The 20,509-nt window shown below is 44.5% G+C and overlaps 1 long non-coding RNA gene across 1 annotated transcript in view; it reads right to left on the reverse strand.

The window, feature by feature from the left end:
- Positions 1-1,275: 1,275 nt before the first annotated feature.
- The window catches only part of LOC146805012 (uncharacterized), a 38,977-nt gene continuing 19,743 nt past the window's right edge, over positions 1,276-20,509 (reverse strand). Inside the window, exon 3 of the long non-coding RNA XR_014967774.1 lies at positions 1,276-5,363. This is a non-coding gene — a long non-coding RNA (uncharacterized LOC146805012). The remainder of the gene's footprint in view (positions 5,364-20,509) is intronic.

The following is a 20,509-nucleotide window of genomic DNA, read 5'->3' on the forward strand; positions in this document are numbered from 1 at the left end:
GGCCAGTCCCTCCCCATACCCTACTATGCACACCTATCATTACAGTGAGTGGTCTCACCAAAGATGTCAATAAATCCACATATCCTACTACTCGCACCTGTCATCTGAGAGATAGGTCAGGCCCTCCCCACACCCTACTATGCACACCTATCATTTTAGAGAGAAGTCTCAGCAGAGAGGCTAGTCCCTTCACACACCCTAAAATGCACACCTGTCATCTGAGAGAGAGGTCAAAAAGGAGAAAGCAATCCCACCCCACATCCTACTATGCACACCAGTAACCTGAGAGAGAGGTCTAAAAGGAGAGGATAATTCTTCCCCAAACCCTTCTACTCACACCCGTTATCTGAGAGAGAGGCCAGTCCCTCTCCAGAACCTACTAAACACACTTAATATTACAGAGAGAGGTCTCAGCAGACAGGCCAGTCCCTCCACACACCCTACTACGCAAACCTGTCATCTGAGAAAAGGTCTGAACAAGGAGGCCAGTCCTTCTACACATACACCCTACTATGCACACCCTATCATTACAGAGAGAGGTCTCAGCAGAGAGCTCAGTCCCTCCCCACACCCTACTATGCATATCTGTCATCTGAGAGAGAAGTCTAAAAGGAGAGGGCAGTCCCTTCCCACACCCTACTACACACACCCATCATCTGAGAAAAGGTCTGAACAAGGAGGCCAGTCCTTCTCCACATACATCCTACTACACACACCATATCATTACAGAGAGAGGTCTCAGCAGAGAGCTCAGTCCCTCCCCACACCCTACTATGTATATCTGTCACCTGAGAGAGTGGTCCAAGAGGAGAGGGCAGCCTCTCCCCACACCCTATCACATACAGCTATTATTACACGCCTATGACCCACAGATGTCATCTGACAGAGATCTAAAAAGAGAACCTTGTCCCTCCCCGCACCCTACTATCCACACCCATCATTACAGACTGCAGTCTCAGTGGAGAGGCCAGTCCCTTATACACCCTTCTACGCACAGCGGTCATCTAAAAGAGAGGTCTGAAAAGAGAGGACAGTCCCACTCCGCACCCTTCTATGCACACCCATCATTACAGAGAGAGAGATATCAACAGAGAAGCTAGTTCCTCTACAAACCCTACTACTCTCACCAGACAATGAAAGAAAGTGCTGGTGGCATGTCTTGATATCAGAGTTACAATAACTGCGCAAATAAACAATTTTTATTGAATATTTCTGTTCAATATGCATACACATTTGACAAAGATTTTGCAAACTGTGACTCATATCCTGTTTTGCTTAAATAAAAAAAAAATGTTTTACTAAAATAATGTCAGAATACAACATATATTATAACACAATTCTAGCATACATACACTCACAAAAATAATTAATCTTCTTTTGAAAAACCCTAGAAATTCACAGAAAAAAGCAAAGGTTAATGTAAGGTTATAGTAAGGTGTAAAAAAAATATCTGTTTTGTTTAAAAAAAAAAAAAAACTTAAAAATTTGCTGAAAAGCCAAAGGTTAAAGTAACGTTATAGTTAGGTGAATTTGTCAGTGTGAACATTAATGTTTTCAACTAAAAAAAACACAGAAATTCACCAGTAATAATTAACAATGCCAACTATAACTTGCAGCCCGCCACGCACTGCTCATGACCTCACATATGATATCGCTCATGACATTTTTTATGACACCACTGATGACATCTCAAATGACGTGTGCATGTTAGTTTAGATTGTGGCAGATAACTACCATATTGCTTTCCCACTTAATTTTGTACAGTTTAGGTCAACCTAATGGGTATATTTTAAAAACACATCCTCCTAATGCACCTTAGCTGTATAGAGGTATTTAACATTTATGACACATGGGAGCCAACCACTATTGGGTCCAGGGGAGAGGGTTTGCCTAACAGCCAGGGGCCAACATTCATGCACTCCCTACCAATACAGCTTCCACCAAAGAAACGAATGAGCATCTACGTTATACACACATATATTTATATATTTACTGAAAATAGCAAAGGTTGCAGCAATGTTAAAGTTAGGAAATATAATTTAAAAAGCCTTAGAAATTCACTACAAATCTAAAGGTTGCAGAGACATTATAGTTAGGTTCAGCTTTTACACATGAAACCATACAAATTCATCAATTATAGTTATAGTTATCGCAAAAACATATATCTCGTGCCCTAAGGTAACCATAACTCATGCCCCCGTAATGCACTGTTTTCTTATCAACAATTTTATTGCAAATGTTGCAGTGATATTATCAATGATGTAATTGAAGATATCATTACTGATGTTACATGTGGGGTAAATAGCAGTGCATAGTGAGCGCATGTGCACATGGTGCAAAAATAGCAATTAATTTATGAGTGTGGTACTATGCTGAGGAAAGTGTTTTTTTATGCTAGTGTGTGCCACTCACTTAAATAACATCAAATGAACAATACTGTCTGGATTTCTATCTGGTATAAGCAAGCCAGGTGCTCGGTGCTTGTTTGGGCTGATTTAAAGAAGGGATGCTGACTCCTTTCCTGTCACTACTAACATCGTAGTATATCAGGGTGTTAGTGTTCTTCTCTGTACGTATATGTAGCTCATATAGTCCTAAATCTCTGTTATGTGCTGTATGCATTGCAAGGGGGGACCCATTAAAGGGATCAGAGAAGCAAAGACCATTTGTTACAATGCATGAGTAAATAAAATGTACGATTAGCTTTTGAAAACTAGGCATAAGCTATCTGATTTGGAAAGTACAATGCTGTGCCTGGCAAATGTTTTTTGAGTGAACCACTAATCATTTTTTTAATCTTCTTTATTTCTTATATCAACATCCAAGGGCAAGAAGACATCTGAGGGCAAAGCAGCTGCCACCACTAGTGCCATAGTGGGTGGGACTACCACCACCAGTGCCAGAGCTGCAGCAGATGGGTCTGCTGTCCCCCTGTTTATCATTATTTCTTATTTTTACCTCTCCCTACTAGTTAACTAATTTGGTCTTGTGCATTTTCATACTATGTACATTTTTTTCAACTCCCCTATCTAATGTTTGTTATCCCTGCTTTTCCCTGGTTTTCTATATTACCTCTTTCTGCAGCTGACCTATTCCTGTATGTAGGTTTCTTCGGTTCTCTTTTTAGTAAGCCCCCCCCCCCCCTCTGTTATAGGTCTTGTGGTACTGTAAGAATAAGAGAATAAGATCGCAGACCCAAGTAAACTATTGACCAAATATGTTGATTAAGAAGGCTTTTTTAATCGAACAGTCTAAAAGAGTGTCCATGGTCATGGATCCCCAATGTTGTCTTATATTCAGTATACTAGCATTTTCCCTGACAGAGCACCCTGACAGAGCATCATGGCAGGAAAGGAATGAGATCTCCTTACCACCCAATACCATATGTCCTTCATTGACCATTCCCTTCCACTCCTTTATTGCGCTTTTCTCTCGTCCTTTTGTAGCGTTGTCCTTCCATTATGGGAAACTGATTATGGTTGACTTGACTACCTGGCTTTGTAAACTTTGTCAACCAACAAACCTCCCAAAGTGATAGTTTTGATAGGAGATACTGCTAACCAAACTGTAGTAAGGTATTGCTGTTGTACTCTGTGCAAAATAATTCCTTAGGTGGTAAATCTGCTAGCTAAAATGAGTACTTTTACTAATTTAGGTTTTGTTCTAGGTGCACAGACTACCATTGCCAGAGCCAGCACCAGCACCAGCACCCAGGCACAGAGTGTGTTGGAGGGGGCCCAGTCAGTCGGAGGGGGAGCAGTCAAAGGAACAAGTGGCAAGCCACCTTGCTTTTTTTTGACAATACTGTATTTGTTAAGCGAGGCAGATATCATAGCCATCACTTCTGGGCCCATAGCATTTTGCCACCTAAAACTGCAGTATGGTTTCATTTGGTACTGCAGTGTAGACTGTAAAACTAGCCTCTGCTTCAGTTAACAGTGTGGCATTACGAAGTTGGCAATGCATTTCAAAACAAAAACAACGTGTGTTTCTGCAATGCCCACTCAGTCACCTACTACTAGTACTTCATTTCACCATTCTTTCCTTCTGTGGCAGCCTACCAAATAATTGTAAATCTCATCTCTGCATGTGTCATATTTTTCTACCCAAGTGACTTATATTTCATGGCTTCAATGATGGATTTACGCCTGCTCTAATTTTTTCCGTCCGTCAAGTCATCAATACCATTCGTCAACCAATGTGACTAAGCAAAAGAGTAGCACATTATCAGTGATACCCCACTATTCTGTAGCTAAACCTCTACCTAGCTTAATCCTTCTCATTTACTTTTCAGTAGAGTAACTTTCCCTTCTGCCAAGTAAAGATATCTGTTGAAAATAATTTGTGGTGCAGTCCAGGGTGTAATGTGGGACTACGTGCCTGATTTAGAGTTTGCCGATGTTATCCTCCTACTTGCTAATCCTATAGATGTCCCAAATTGGGGAGAATACCTCTTTTAGTGTGCCATTGCCAGTGCCTGAAGAACTGGAGGTAGGTGGGTGTGTCATTTTCCTCTCTGAAGTGGGTACTTTGACTGAGGAAGTGGTGAATGTAGGTCTCAGTGGCAAGGCTAATAAATATGGAAGCTGGTGGTTTTGTAACCAATGCCACATCCCGCTAAGCATGTTGAATAGGAGGGGTCATCTCGGTGTCTCCTGACCCACCCTCCATACTGACAGTCACTGGCTCGTTCCCATCACTTCATTTTACATAATTCTAAGGCTTTCAGGAACTTTCCTTTGCATTTGTCTCTCATGGCAGGTCTTGGAAACAGCTGTGGTCTAATCCAGATCATCAGAAGAGAGGCTTGAGGAAGATGGTGGAGTAACCTTTAGTTTTTCTTGCTGGAGATCATGAAGCCAATGTTTCAAGAGTTGTATCTTGCTCAGCAGAGAGCTCAAACCTATGTTCTGCTCCTGCTTCAAGAAGAACTGCTGTTGGCTGCAGCTTCGGTTGACCACTTTTGTCAGCTTCCTGTGATGATTGGGTGCTGAGACAAATCCAATTCAGACTCATGGCTCGTTGCCATGACTACAGTGTCCGCCACACTGAGAGACATAAGCTTGGGCTTAGGTTGGGGTGGGGTGGTGCAGTTGATGTAGGAGTGCTACTACCAGCCTCCTTTCTGCCCAGAGGAGGGTGCAGCAGCCACACCACAGTCCCTGTAAAAGATTAAAGGAGACACACCAGTGGTGGCAATCTCTCTCTTCTCCTCCTCACTGGTCACTTTCTTGGCAGGAACACCTTTCTTTGGGGCCATCTTCAAGTTCTAAGCTCTGGCAGTTGACAGAGGAGGACATAGATGTTGTCACTTAATGTCGGCCTTCTGTTTGGTAGTACAGTGGGTGATGTCTCTTGTGCCCCTAGCAGCAAACAAACAAGAAAAACATTCAGTGAAATGTGGCATTTCAAGTTTGAATATACATACAGATAATATAATTTAGTGAGGTTCTCTAATAATTAACAATAGAGTTTCCATTCCAATCCAAACCCTAACATAATATTTCAATAACATACAGATTTAAAAGTTTACTCTGTGCCTCCAAGTCCTACGAGACCCCTCTGGCAGGCGGGGGTGCGAGGGAAAGTGGAATATATAAATATATCATTCTTAAAAAATGAATGCTGTTGTGCTCTTATGGCAGGCAGGGGGCGCAGGGGAAAATTGAATAATTCTTTAAAAAAATAATGCTGGTGTGCACCTATTGCAGGCAGGTATTGCTGGGTAATATCCAAATATCCTTAAAAAATGAATGCTGGCGCATGTCCATGGCCTAAGAAACCTATGTCAGATAGAGGGAGGAGGGAAACATCAAATAATTCAACAAAATTATTCGCTGTTGCCTCACTCGGCATTGAGAGGCAATGAGGTGCAGGAGAAAATGGAAAAAGAAAATGCATATAAACATTTCATACACCCTACATTCACCCTAAAGAACATTAAACTGATATCAGCGAAAAAAAATAGAAAATTAACAAATACAAAAAGACATAGCCTTCTTCTATCAATGTCCCTGGAAAATGGCCTTGAAAAGTGAAAAAAAAGATTTAACATTCTGGCTGGCTACAACACATGGCTGCCAGCCACATATTCAAATTGCAACAAGCAAGGAAGCATAGACAACAAAGAACACATGCAGGCCTATGGCAAATGCACATTTGCAGGCTACACAAAATAGCCGCCAGCCACATGTTCAAACAGCAACAAGCAAGGAGGCATGGAAAGGAAGGACACAAGTTGACCTAAGGCAAAAGCACACTGACTACTACACACAATGGCTGTCATCCACATATTCAAACAACAACAAGCAAGAAGGCATGGACATCAAAAAACACATGCAGGACTATGCTAAAAGCTCTCTGACTCCTACAGTTCAAATAACAACAAGCAAGGAGGCATAGACAACAAAGAAAGAACAAATGCAGGCCTATATCAACACTGATAACACAAAATAGCCACATGGCATGGAGAACAAAGACAAAATGATGGCCTATGGCAAAGACACACACTGGCCAGACAAAAAAATGGCCCCTTGGACAGAAAACATAGAAGGCATGGTAAACAAAGAAGAAAATACTACCATTAATTCAGCAATGCCAAAAATGAAAATTAAGTCAGCTATACAAGGTTTCCAACTACACACATCACCCAAGTCATCAAAAAAAGTACCTCACAAAAATACAAGTTGAGAAAAAAGTTGAAATACAAAATCACTAATTTCTCATCTAATCCAATGCCATCTCTAAATCTTAGCTTCTTCAAAACAACATATACCATCGAAACAGATGTTTTATATACCCAATACCAAGAAGTGGCTGTATGGCCAGTAGGTATACTAGGGCACATAAATGAATGAATAATCCAAATATCTCAACAATTAAGAAAAGTTCTTAACTGTGCAAGATTTATCCCTTTTAAAAGCTAAAAAAGAATGCAAAAATAAGTAGGCCGCCTACTGCAACCCAGGCCATCCACAATCAAATTTAAAAATTGAATAAAAAACTAAAAAGGTACAAATATATACTGGTGCATGACCTCCTTATCCAAACGTTTTTAACTTACATGATTGTGATGTCACAAAGACAAAGTCCCTAAAATGCAATGCTGATGTGCATCAGGAATTGCAAACAAAGAGAGTGATCCTAGGAAAGGAACAAAACACTGGAAGGAGCCTTCAGGACAGGAAAAGGAAGTTGGAGTCTCTGTGACACTTTGTCAGAACAGTCGTCCTTCCTCGGAATCTTCAGGTGCAGCTACAAGAAACCCACCTCTCGACACCTTAAACTCTGAATTGGTATAACACCACAGAGTTATGGAGTGGTCAAGTAGGGGGGAGGGAATTGGGAACAGCTGAAAAGGAGATCTGTAAAGTAAAAAGTTATACAGCACAAAAAAAATAAACTGTTGTTTAACAACGCTGGCTTAGGACACCTATTAACTTAAATAATGTGGCATTTGTTTGTCACCAGAAATAACAAAATAAAAGTGTAAAATCGTCCTCAGATAATATCATCAATAAAGGCCAGAGAATACAATCTCTTTATGTAGAACTGTTTCTATAAAAGGAACAACATGAAATATCACTCTAAAGCGCATAAACAATCTTCCAGAGTAATGAATCTTGCTCTTGATAGCTTTTCTCTTTTTCATTATGTATTCATTATTGCCAAATCATAACGAATACAAAATGCTTGCTGAATCATAATGCTAATTAAAATAACTCCAGATTCAATCTGTGTTTTCTTTGAATTAAAATGACTTAAATAAAAAAGGATCATGAATTAATCCTCTAAATCCGTAATGGATTAGTTTGTAAACAACACAAGCCTTTGAATTACCTAAAATTCTTCTTACCGAACAAAGCGCGACCCGCTCTGACTCAGCGTTCACGAGCAAAGCTCGGAACGCGATTGAAGTCACATTGAATACTTTACTTTATCCCAAAGGTAAGAGAATGCTACACTCACCTCCACTAAACATCAGCTGTCCGAGGCACGAGGAAACTGGCAGCAGTACCAAGTGTAATAGTTAGCGGTCTAGTCGTCACCAGACCGTTGCACCGCATCCGCAGGCCAGGCGTGGCTTGCGGGGATAGAATAAAAGGAAGCGCCCGCTCGGGGCGTGGTCTTCCAACTACACTCACGCGTGGCCTGAGTCATTCGCATGGCTGCTGCACCCCGCGCGCTATCAGCGATAGGGGCCCTGGTAGCACCATACTACACTGGTGACGAGTGGGGGATAGGGACCCCGAGCACCAGCTGTCGCGCACCTCACCGCGCGGCGGGACAAGAAACCAGAGCGGAGGATCGGTGCGCACGCGCACACGGGTGTTGGGCCAAGCGGAGTGCACCCGGCCAGGCCGTATCACAGGCAGCGAGGAGGAACACGGTGAGTGCGCTCTCACACGCTCACCCAGTGTGTGAAGCCAGTACAGCACACAGGAGAACTGCACACGAAGCCAGCCCAGCATTGGGAAAAATATACACTTTAATAGCAAGGACAAGGCCAAACCAGCCCCTGCGTAAGGCCCCTGCATAGTGGGTGGTTCACAGGGGAGCTGCTGACAGGCACATATGCCCACAGGACACACCCTGAGGAGCCACTGCCGCCTCCACTGCAAAAGGCCCACAGCAACATGCATCTACACGGCAAGAGGACTGGCCCTCTGCCCTGTGCTATCACCTCTGATAAAGCCATCAGGCAAGTGAGGAGCAAACCACCTGCCCCAGTATACCAAGCACCATGGGAGACAACGACCAGGCGGCAGCACCAGGCCAAGCGACAGCACCGGCCCACGTACCGTTCCAACATGTGGCATCAGGGGTCTTACCCCCATTCAGTGAACTGGAGGACCCCGCCACAGCCTCTCCCCGATGAAAAATCTGGATAGAACGTCTCAACAACTACTTTATCGCAACCCGGGAGACAGATGAGGCGGTAAAAAGATCCCTGCTACTGCATTACGCGGGAGACAAAATCTTCAAACTATTCAAGCACCTGCCCTACACAGGAGCAGCGGCTGACTATAACGCGGCAGTAGCCGTGCTAGATGCCCATTTTGACCGGCAGTTGAACCCAGATTTCGAACGATTCAAATTACACCAAGCCCGGCAGAGAGAGGGAGAGTCAATGGACGTATTCTATGCCCGACTTCGTGAACTCACCAGCACGTGCACGGGAGATGACCAGCCAAAAGAGATCCGTGCACAACTGATCCAGGGGTGTCGGGATAAGACGCTGAGAGGGCTCATCCTGTGCCAACCGAAGATCGCGCTCGAAGACATGCTGATACTCGCGAGATCACATGACCTGTCGGCAGCCAGGGCAAACGAGATGGACCAAGCGCTAATCAAGCCCCAGGGACGGTCCGACAATATCAAGGCAGAGCGTGCAGACGCCCTCCGAGCCAAGGCAAAAGGGGACTCGTTCAGGAGACTGAAGCCGGAAACAGCCAAGCCACGGTGCGGATACTGTGGACATGAACCACATGCCGCGAAAGACTGTCCTGTGCAAGGAAAAACGTGCACCAACTGCGGAATACCCAACCACTTCGCCACCGTATGCAGGAGGCACGCCAGAGGTCGTGAATTCCGGAACCAAAGACCCCCGACAAGGGCAGTACGACAACTGTCAGTGACGGAATTGACGCCACCGGAAGACACGCAAAGGAAAGGCAGGAGATGCCAAGAACCGAGTGAGGACTCTTCAGATGATGACGGAGAGGCGTAACTGATCTCGTTTGCGCGGGAACTCAAACAACGGCGCAGGCCTCAGCCAACGTGCATGATTCATGTGGCGGGAACGGAAATAAAAGCAGTCATCAACACTGGAGCAACAGTTAATGTTATGGGCCTCCAGCAGTATCGCCGTCTACGGCCATGCCCTCCAGTGATGCCGTCCAAAACCAGAATCTACGCCTACGGGGCGGACACTCCTCTCCCGTCAAAAGGAAAGATTATAGTTCCCAGCAAGGCAGACAACCTTGAAGTAACAACGACAATCCACGTCATCGACAGGGAAGTGGACACCCTGCTGAGCAGCCACACCGCAGAGGATCTCGAACTCATTTCTTTTGCAAGGAGAATCCAGACTCACCAAGTAGAGGAGCTACTTAGTCAATTCCCTGAATTGTTCCAGGGGCTCGGACGCATCAGATGTGACCCTGTCAAACTACACATCGAGAAAACAGTTGTCCCAGGCGCTCTGCGGCACAGAAGAGTCCCATTCCACCTGCAGCAGCTAGTGGAAAAAGAGCAAGAGACTCTGGAAAAACAAGGCGTCATTTAAAAAGTGTCGGGACCGACGCCCTGGGTGTCCCCAATGGTTATCGTGGAAAAACCAAAGCAGCCAGGAGCCATACGCCTCTGTATCGACATGAGGCTGCCGAACAAAGCCATACGAAGGGAACGTCACATCACGCCAACGATGGATGATATCATCGCAGATGTGAATGGGTCCAAATGGTTCTCAAAAATCTACTTGAATGCAGGATACCACCAGCTCCCGTTATCAAAAAAAAGCTGTTACATCACCACCTTCAGCACCCATCTAGGATTACGAAGATACAAAAGGCTCAACTTCTAAATATCTTCGGCGGCAGAAGTGTTCCAAAACACAATACGAAAAATGCTATCAGGTTTACCCGGAGTGCTAAACGTCAGCGACAATATCTTAATCCACTCGGTGACGGCCGTGGATCACTACAAACATTTCCGTAACACACTGAAATGCCTCAGTGAACACGGAGCAACCCTACACAAGGACAAATGCCAGTTCTTCCAGCCATCCCTTGAGTTTTTTGGGTACATGTTTAACCAAGAAGGCATCCAAGTGGACCCGAGGAAATCGCAGGCCATCAAGGACGCGCCCGCGCCGACAACACTGACGGAAGTACTAAGCTTTCTAGGCATGGCTACGTACTGTGGGAGATTTATCCCAGGACTAGCCACCCGAGCTGAACCCCTGCTGGCCCTCACAAGAGCAGATGCAAAGTGGCAATGGGAACCGAAAGAAGAAGAGGTGTTTCAAGGAATAAAGGATGCCCTTCTGGGAGAGGCCACGCTGGCATACTTTGATCCAGCGGAAAGAACGGAAACGCTCGTAGATGCAAGCCCAGTAGGGCTCGGTGCCGTGCTGTCCCAAGAACACACACCTGGTCACTGGGCAGCTCTATTATTCGCCAGCAAGTCCCTAACACCCACAGAAACAAGATACGCTCAAATCGAGCGAGAAGTGCTGGCCATCAAGTGGGCTTGCAACCATTTCCATCTATACCTAAAAGGACAACCGTTCACAAAGGTCACCGACCACCAGCCCCTCGTTCCGCTCTTCAATGGGACGGCGCCTCATCCCCCTCCGCGTATTGAGATGGGCAGTCCAGCTGCAGCCGTACGAAATGGACGCGATATACCGGCTGGGAGCCAAAAACCCAGCGGACTTCCTGTCCAGGCACCCCATTCCAATCGAGGCACAGGATGACACCGAAGACGCGGAACACTACGTTCACCTGGTATCCACTGCGGCCTGTCCCCAGAACCTGACCCTGGAGAACGTCAAAGAAGCAGCCACCACTGATGCGGTATATACCAAGACTCTACAAGCAGTCCAAGAAGGGTCGTGGACATACTACCTACGGCAAGCCAACTCCTGGAGCCAAGAAGAGCGTGAACACCTGACAAAGATGTGGCAGATACGGAACGAACTCAGCGCCACAAGTGACGGGATCCTGCTAAGAGGGCTCAGGCTGGTGATACCGCAAGCCCTGAAACACAGAGCGACCCAGTTAGTCCATGGAGGGCATCAAGGAATAACCAAAATGAAGGCACGAATGAGGGAGAAGGTTTGGTTCCCGGAGCTAGAAAAGATGGTGGAGGAATATGTCTGGCACTGCCCATCGTGCCAGATGACCAGTGGCCCGGAAAGACCGGTTCCGGTGATCACCGAAGACGCGTGCACCTTCCCTTGATCCAGGGTAAGCATAGACTTCGGGAGTTTCCCCGGAGGGAAGCACACGCTAGTGCTAGTGGACGCCTTCTCAAAATACCCCATAGTAGAGCCAGTGGCATCCACGGCGTTCAACCACGTGGGGCCCATCCTGGAAAAAGTGTGTGCCATGTTCGGATTTCCCCACGAGATACGCAGTGACAATGGACCACCATTTCAGGGTGCCGAGTTTGCCACTTTTCTAAGACAGGCGGAATGGAGAGACGATCTAAGTGGCAAGAGTGTGGGCTCACTACAGGAATCGCTCAGCTTGGCTGATCAGGAGGGAGGGAGTGATGAGGAGTCTCAGGATGGTGATGATCACGCCACCCAACACAGATTAGATTGGGCTACTGTTGAAACCACAGTAGTCGCAGTGGATGGAGTAGATGGAAACACCTCTCCGGTCCCGTCACACATGATGGCAGATAAGCATCCCACTGCTACAGCTACTACACTGGATACACTCTGTCAACTCATGATCCAGCACCGGGAAGAGACAAGGGCAGAAAATCTACGCACACAGGGTGCTGTCCGGCGGCTTCAAAATAATCTCAGAAAAGTTGCAAAATCTTGCAGTGAGATGACCGCTAGAGTGACTGAAGCCGAAGGCAGAATATCAGCGATTGAAGATACTGTGACAAACCAACAAACGCAAATTGCTTCATTGGCAGGACTGAGATGAAATAAACTGGAAACTGGTTGATTTGAAAAATAGGTCACGCCAGAATAATCTCCGAATCTTAGGGGTTCCTGAGGGAAGCGAAGCAGGGAACATAAGACAATTTGTGATCGACATGTTTTCTGAAGTTTTCCCCGAGCTAATACAATGGAAATGGGACATTGAACTCCAGCGGGTACACCAGGTTTCCATTTCAGAGAAATTCCAGGTCAGATTCTAATGCAAAACCGAGGGCAATTTTGATCTGTCTTAATAACTTTTTTGCAAGAGAGGCTCTTTACGATTTGGCCAGGCCTGACCGGAAAAGAAGGGGAAAAGGCGTGGATTTCTTTGTTCGACCAGACTATTGCCATGCTACTGTCGAGCAACGCTGGCAGTTTCGACAATTAATTCCTGCTTTCCAAGCTAAAGGTGCTCAGGCCTTTTTGTTGAATCCTTCTAAGCTTAAAGTGATATTCAAAGAGAGATCTTATTTTTTGACCTCAGAAAGCGCTGCCAAAGATCTTCTGGCTTCTTTTTGAACTGACTGAACATCTGAATATCTGATTTATAATTGCTATGTTTTTCTAGCATGGTTCTAAATAGGGTAGGAGGTCAACATTGGTAAAAATCAAGCTTGGTATTTTTTTATGAAACTTTAGTATCCTAAATATAGGCTCTTAGGTAAACTTTTTTTTTTTTTTTTTGGCTAGCTCTTACCCATTGATTTTTCTCTTTTCTTTCTTCTGGCTCCGTAATGATGGACATATATTGATATCATTAATCTTTGGAGCCATAGTGAATGGATGGTAATAGAGTTATTAAGAAGGGTGACGGCAGGGAGACTATAGATGTTTTTCACTCCATCAATATTAGGGACTGTTAGACCCTATGCCTGTAGTGGGTTGGATTCAAGGGAGTGGGGGAGGGGGTGGAGGTGGGGGGGGGGGGGGGGGGGTTGTCACTGGGGTTGGTAGGGGGGTGCAAGCAAAATCGGAAAAAATTGAGGTATGGTTTGATTTTTGTTTTAGTAAAGGTTTTTGTTTTCTGGTCTAAAGATGATGCGAAAAGGTTTTTGGTTTGGAATGCAAATAACCAAATAATCTACTATCAGAGGTTCACAAAGAGGAACAGTGTGGAGCATCGTATAATCAATAAAGATGGCTAAGCTACGAGTTTGCTCATGGAATATTTGTGGAATTAATAGAAAGAAAAGGGGCATATGTAATCAGATTATACAGAGTATGAAGGCAGATATAATCTGCCTTCAAGAGACTCATCTTATGTGGAGTAGTAGACATTTATTTAAAGATTTGGGGTTGCAATTACTTGCCTGTACTAAGCAAGGAACTACTACAAAAGGGGTGGCAATTCTTATGAAGTATGGGAGAGGTTGTTTGAAACGCACTAAGGTTGATCAGTATGGGAGATGGGTGATAATAGAAATACAAATCGATGCTAAATTATGGACAATATGTTCAGTCTATGCTCCAAACTCAGACGATCCTGAGATTCTGAATTATTTGAGTGTGGAATTAGCTGATTGGCCCCCGTCAGTTATATTCTGCGGGGACTTAAACATGCATCTTGAAGGGGGGATAGACTTATCCAGTAATTCGGCATACTCTGGACTCAAAAAGAAGATATTTAAGGCACTTAAAGGCCTAGCTTCGGAGTATGCTTTAAGGGATGTAGGATATGCAAAAAATCCCCTTTCACCTGGCTTTACTTTCTTTTCTAATCCCCATCAGAAATTTGTACGAATAGATTATTTCTTTTTAGATCCTGGACTCATTAGTAGTACTATATTTGAAATTTTTCCCCGCATAATATCGGATCATAATCCGATATTAATAGAAATAACTACGGAGGATAGCCCTATTTTAACTATAAGACCCTGGTCATTTGACCGGAAACTGTTAGCAGACCCACTCTATATTGAAACAATGAAGAAATGAATTAAAGAGTTTTTCCTCTTTAATAGAGGTAGCACATCCCCTCAGAATGTGTGGGACGCTTTCAAAGCAGGCGTACGTTGCCAAACACTCTCCTATTCAATTAAGAAACAACAGCATATAAAAGAGAAAATAGATCAAAATATTAATTTAGTACGAGAGTGGGAAAAAAAACTTAATGACAGCCATCTCTAATCATCAAGATACTGAGCAAATTAAGACTATCCTAGACATATATAAGGCTAAGGCTTATGAAATATTTGCAGATAAATTGGCGGAGCAGGTTGCAACATTTAGATCTCGAGTTTATGAAATGGGAGAAAATGCTGGTAAAATTCTAGCTAAGAGAACCAGGGAAAAGGATATCTCTAATAATATCAGTGCTATACAAGATGAAGCAGGCAAGATTCATAACCATCCGGATCTAATTCTAGAGGTATTCCGGCAATTTTACTCTTATCTTTATAAAGATGACGGTTTGTAATACTCTTCGGATTTAGTAATAAACTCTGAGAAAATAATATCTCAAAACTGTCTGACCAACAAATATCATTTCTGGAAGCAGATATTACATGGGAGGAAACAGAAGCAGCATTGCTCTCCCTTGCTATGGGAAAAACCATGGGCCCTGATGGCCTGCCCCTCGAGTTTTAGGATTTTTAGAAATCTCTTACAGGAAGATTTACGGACTACATTCCAGGAAGCTCAGAGGGGGCACCCGCCAGCCTCTTGGAATCAATCTATCTTAATGGCATTTCTTAAAAAGGATAAGCCACCACTGAATCCAGCATCATTTAGACCAATATCCTTGATAAATGCCGACAGTAAAGTTTTCTCTAAAATACTAGCCATTCGTATGTCAACAGTAATTTCATCTATTGTATCGCGATGGCAACATGGGTTTAATCCCAATAGGGATAGGGCGGACCATGTTCGAAGAGTCATTGCTATGATGGATTGGGCACAAGCTACTAATACGTCATTAGGAATCACCCTGTTGGATGCCGAAAAGGCATTCGACAGGGTGGCTTGGCCGTATCTTTGGGATATTCCGGCTATGAAAGGCTTTGGGCCAAAAATGATTGTGGCACTGAAAGCTTTATATCAATTACCAACATCATCTGTAAAACTTGGATCTAATATCTCCAGGTCGTTTGGTATTTTTCGGGGCACCCGTCAAGGATGCCCATCTTCTCCGTTACTGTTCTCTATATATATCTTGATATTTATCTCAATAAGTTAAATCAAGAGCGAGAAATAAAACCGGTGGAGGTAGCAGGTATTCCATATAGGGCATTGGCGTATGCCGATGATGTAGTGGTCCTTACTACGGATATTACAAGTGCAGTGCCCAAGATTGAAGAGATAGCGGCCGAGTTCGGAACCTTCTCGGGCTATAAATTAAATTCTTCAAAGACTCAGATTTCATTTGTTGGTCAGAATCCACCAACGCATCTTAACATAGTCTCCACAGCAACGTATCTTGAAATCAAAATTACCACCCCGATCTCTGATATTCCTAAACTTAATTTTATCCCTATTCTTAAAAATGCTAATACAATACTGGAACGTATTGATCATTTACATCTGTCCTTGCATGGCAGAAATAATGTTTTAAAAATGTTAATCCTTCCCCGGTTTTTGTATCTTTTTCGAACAATACCCCTGGAGTTTCCTATAGAATTCTTTAAACAAATGGAAAGAATGGCGGGGAGATTTTTATGGGGATATAAACGTCACCGCAGAGCCTTTAAAAAGCTGATTCTCCCAAAGGCTAGAGGAGGATGGAATGCTCCACACTTCCTATTTTACTATCTAGCATCAATACTGCAATGTATTAATCCCCTAATTATTGGTTCCAAAGCTCCAATTAATGACGCACATTCTCCTTCTATATATGAATTCTTTTTGGGGGTCGAAGCCCGTAGTTGTCTTATAAAGAATATAGAACCGAGTTATTATAAGAAAATTAAATTCAAGACTGTAATTGCTGCATATCGGGCATGGAAAATCATTAAAAGGTATGTGGAGATTCCAAAAATCTTGATATATACTCCTCTTATATCTAAGCATATCTTTCCATCCATTTTTAGGGATCAAATCATGAAAAAATGGAGCAACCTAGGAATTAATTATTTAGGCGATCTATGGGATAATCACGATATGATTTCTTTTCAAAGTCTTCAAATTAAATTTAATATTCCAAAATCTGATTATTTTAAATATTTTCAGCTGCATAGTTACCTTAAAACTTTATCACCTGTTGAGTGTTCAGGGTTAAAGAAAATATCCTTGATTGAGTCTTTATATATTAAAAGAAAGATTGGCTTTTTTTAGAACCAATTGATTAAATTTTGTACGGATGATATCCCCTTAGTACAGGATCGATGGGCACATAAGTTGGGCATGACAAATGTGTTGGTTGAAGAGTCTATTCAGATGGCTAACGCCATCTTATTAACAGGTAGATGGCGCACCCAGCATTACATGGCTTTATTTGATTTATATCATACTCCGGAAAAACTCTTCAAATGGGGTGCAACATCTGGGACGGCTTGCAAGAGATGCTCTTTGGAAGCAGCTGACGCATGTCACATGTTTTTTCATTGCCCATGTCTTTCGTTAATAATTACTGAAATACAAACATTTTTGTCTGAAATTTTTGATAGTAATATTATTTTAACTGCAGAATTGGTACTTATAGGGATTTCATCTGACAATATGGATGGTGATAGGAAAAAGCTGATGTTTATTTGTATGTCTCTTTTTCGTGCTTGCATTACTCAGGACTGGATAAGCCCAGATCCTCCGCTATTTTATATATGGAGAGCACGCCTTCTGGCGAAGTATAATTTGGAACATGCTATCTATGCGGTGAAAGGCCGTCATAGAAGACTTCAGGGGGAAAAATATGGGCCCCTGTGTTGCAATGGATTCAGGGAGAATTGGATGTTTAAAATGTCTTGGTAAATGATATGGTTTTTGTGTTTCTCTGGATAATGCATTATATTGATATATGTTTGTTTTTTTATATTTGTACTGACTGTATTCTGTATCTGATTTGCTTGCAATAAAATTGAGAGAAAAAAAAAAAAAAAAAGGAATAACCAAAATGAAGGCACGAATGAGGGAGAAGGATTGGTTCCCGGAGCTAGAAAAGATGGTGGAGGAATATGTCTGGCGCTGCCCATCGTGCCAGATCACCGGAACCGGTCTTTCCGGGCCACTGGTCATCACCGAAGACGCGTGCACCTTCCCTTGATCCAGGGTAAGCATAGACTTCGGGAGTTTCCCCGGAGGGAAGCACACGCTAGTGCTCGTGGACGCCTTCTCAAAATACCCTATAGTAGAGCCAGTGGCATCCATGGCGTTCAACCACGTGGGGCCCATCCTGGAAAAAGTGTTTGCCATGTTCGGATTTCCCCACGAGATACGCAGTGACAATGGACCACCATTTCAGGGTGCCGAGTTTGCCACTTTTCTAAGACAGAGAGGAATACATCACCGACGAGTAACCCCTCAGTGGCCACAAGCCAAATGACGATGTCGAACGCTGTATGCGCACGCTAAACAAAATGTTTCGCATAGCGGGAGTTGAACAAATAGACCCAGAGAAGCGGCTCCATGAATTCTTGCGGGAATACCGGAGCTCACCCCACTGCACCACTCAGAGAAGCCCGTGGGCACTGATGCTCCATGGCCCAAGGAGAGATCTGCTTCCCACCTGCCCGTGGTGGTCACCACCCCCTTTTGAGGCCGAGAACGCGCAAGACCAGAGAGCCCGCCAAAACCAACTAGTAAGCATCCGTCGCCGGGCCACACCAAGAACACTCCGCACGGGGGCTACCGTCCTCCTGCGAGACCGTCCCCCTGGAGGGAAATTCAAAACGAACTATGAACCGGGGACCTGGACAGTCACCGCAAACCGTGGGACCATGGTCACCACCCAAAGAGGAGGAGAGGAGGTGTCCCGAAATGTGTCATGGTTCAAGGAAGTCCCAACAGAACACCCCGGGAGGCACACCGAGGGACAACCAGATGGTACATCTACTCAAACACCAGAGATCACGGAGACCAACACCGTACCGCTGTCCAGCCCAGCTCCAGAGAGCGGAACTCCCACCAGCCCGCGGCTGCGGGGCTGCCCGCAAAGGTACAGTCTGAGACCGAACCCTTGTCCGAGTCAGCGTCTGAAGGACTTTGCCTGCGGAGGACATCCGGACACCGCACGTGGAGAACTCGCAGGTATCAACACCTAGGTGTTTGAACTGTCTGAACTGTTTGAGTTGTTTTGTTTCATTGACCAAGTTGGATAGGGATGTAATAGCTAGCGGTCTAGTCGTCACCAGACCGCTGCATCGCATCCGCAGGCCAGGTGTGGCCTGCGGGGATAGAATAAAAGGAACCACCCGTTCGGAGGCGTGGTCTTCCACCTACACTCGCATGTGAGTCATTCACATCGCTGCTGCACCCCACGCGCTATCAGCGATAGGGACCCTGGTAGCGCCATACTACACCAAGCAGACATGCCCCAAACACCAGAAGACGTCCCGCTGAAGCAGAAGACAGAGGGAGAGCTCTGCATCCAAAATACTCCTGAGAATAGTGAGCATTGAGCTCAGGTCGTGGCAGGCTTTTATAACGTCTACCATGACCAAGATGCCTGTCAAGAAGCATCATGGGACATGTAGTCCCAAATACCTAAAATACCAAGAAGACAAAAGACAAAACAAACAGCAACAAACAACATTGAGAGGAAAAACATGATTCAGCTCTGATAATAAAACATAGACCAACAATGACCAGGAAGGACGCTTCATGTGTCGTACCACAAAGGGACTTGGCACATTAAGATTAGGCCTGGGCTAAATTTCCGTTCCGCTGGCGGAAATTGCGATAATTTGACATTTTCGCGATCCGACGAGAGCGCGAAAATGTAAAAATTTCCGCATTCCGCAGCTTAGCGATAATTTTTCTCTTGCTCGCGCTGTAAAATAATACATTCTTGCGCGCGATCGCCTTACCTGAATCCCCGCGTTCGCCGACAAGTTTTCCCGATCCGGTCGCGTTCTCCACGAGATGTTGGATTGTTGGTAGCCATTTGCGCTGTCTTGCGACAGTTCGCGCCCGCAGTAATGTCATTGGTCGCGCGATCACGTCTTTCTTCTCGCGATCATGCACTGCGAGAAGAGTGAAAACAAGATAGCCGTGCCCGCGAGCAACCGCATGGGTAAGTTGGCGAGCCGCGACCATGCAGAAAATACCGCGAACGGGCGGGAAAAAAACTTCCGCATCTTCGCGATATTTCCGCGTGTTTGCGGAGATTAACATTTTCGCGATAATTTGCGAAAGTCACTTTCGCAAATTCCGCCAACCCCTAATTAGGATGACAGAACACAGGTGCGCACCACAGGGATGCTTGGGGCAGGCCCTAGACCGCACACCTCCCTAACTCTGACACACTTCCTTCCTGTTAAATAAAAGTCAAATAAAGCATAGTGCACTTTGCACTAAACAAACTAATTGAGCCATCCGTTCGGGTAGAATATTCACTCAAAAGGGTATTTTTGAATTGATTTAGCTGCTTCTCAAGTAGAAATAAAATGGAGAAGCAGGCCCAACCGCTTGCGATGCCCCAGCGTTAAAAAAGGCGCCGGAAGGCTTCCTGGCGACCGGAAATCGCACCAGGGAGCAGCAAATCTCACTCCTGCTTGCCTCATGTTGCTCTTGTGAACATTTCGCTGATTGGCAGAATTTGGCAGGAACTCCACATTCCCAGAGTAATGCAGAGATACGAAATTCCACTAATTCCACTAGAGGAATTATAATTCCACCCAGGCCTAAATCAAACACAAGTAAAGTAACACATCAAACACAATTCTACCCAGCTTTCATTAGTCTGCTTCACCC

This window comes from Triturus cristatus, chromosome 8 (genome assembly GCF_964204655.1).
Source record: "Triturus cristatus chromosome 8, aTriCri1.1, whole genome shotgun sequence".
Classification (NCBI taxonomy): domain Eukaryota; kingdom Metazoa; phylum Chordata; class Amphibia; order Caudata; family Salamandridae; genus Triturus; species Triturus cristatus.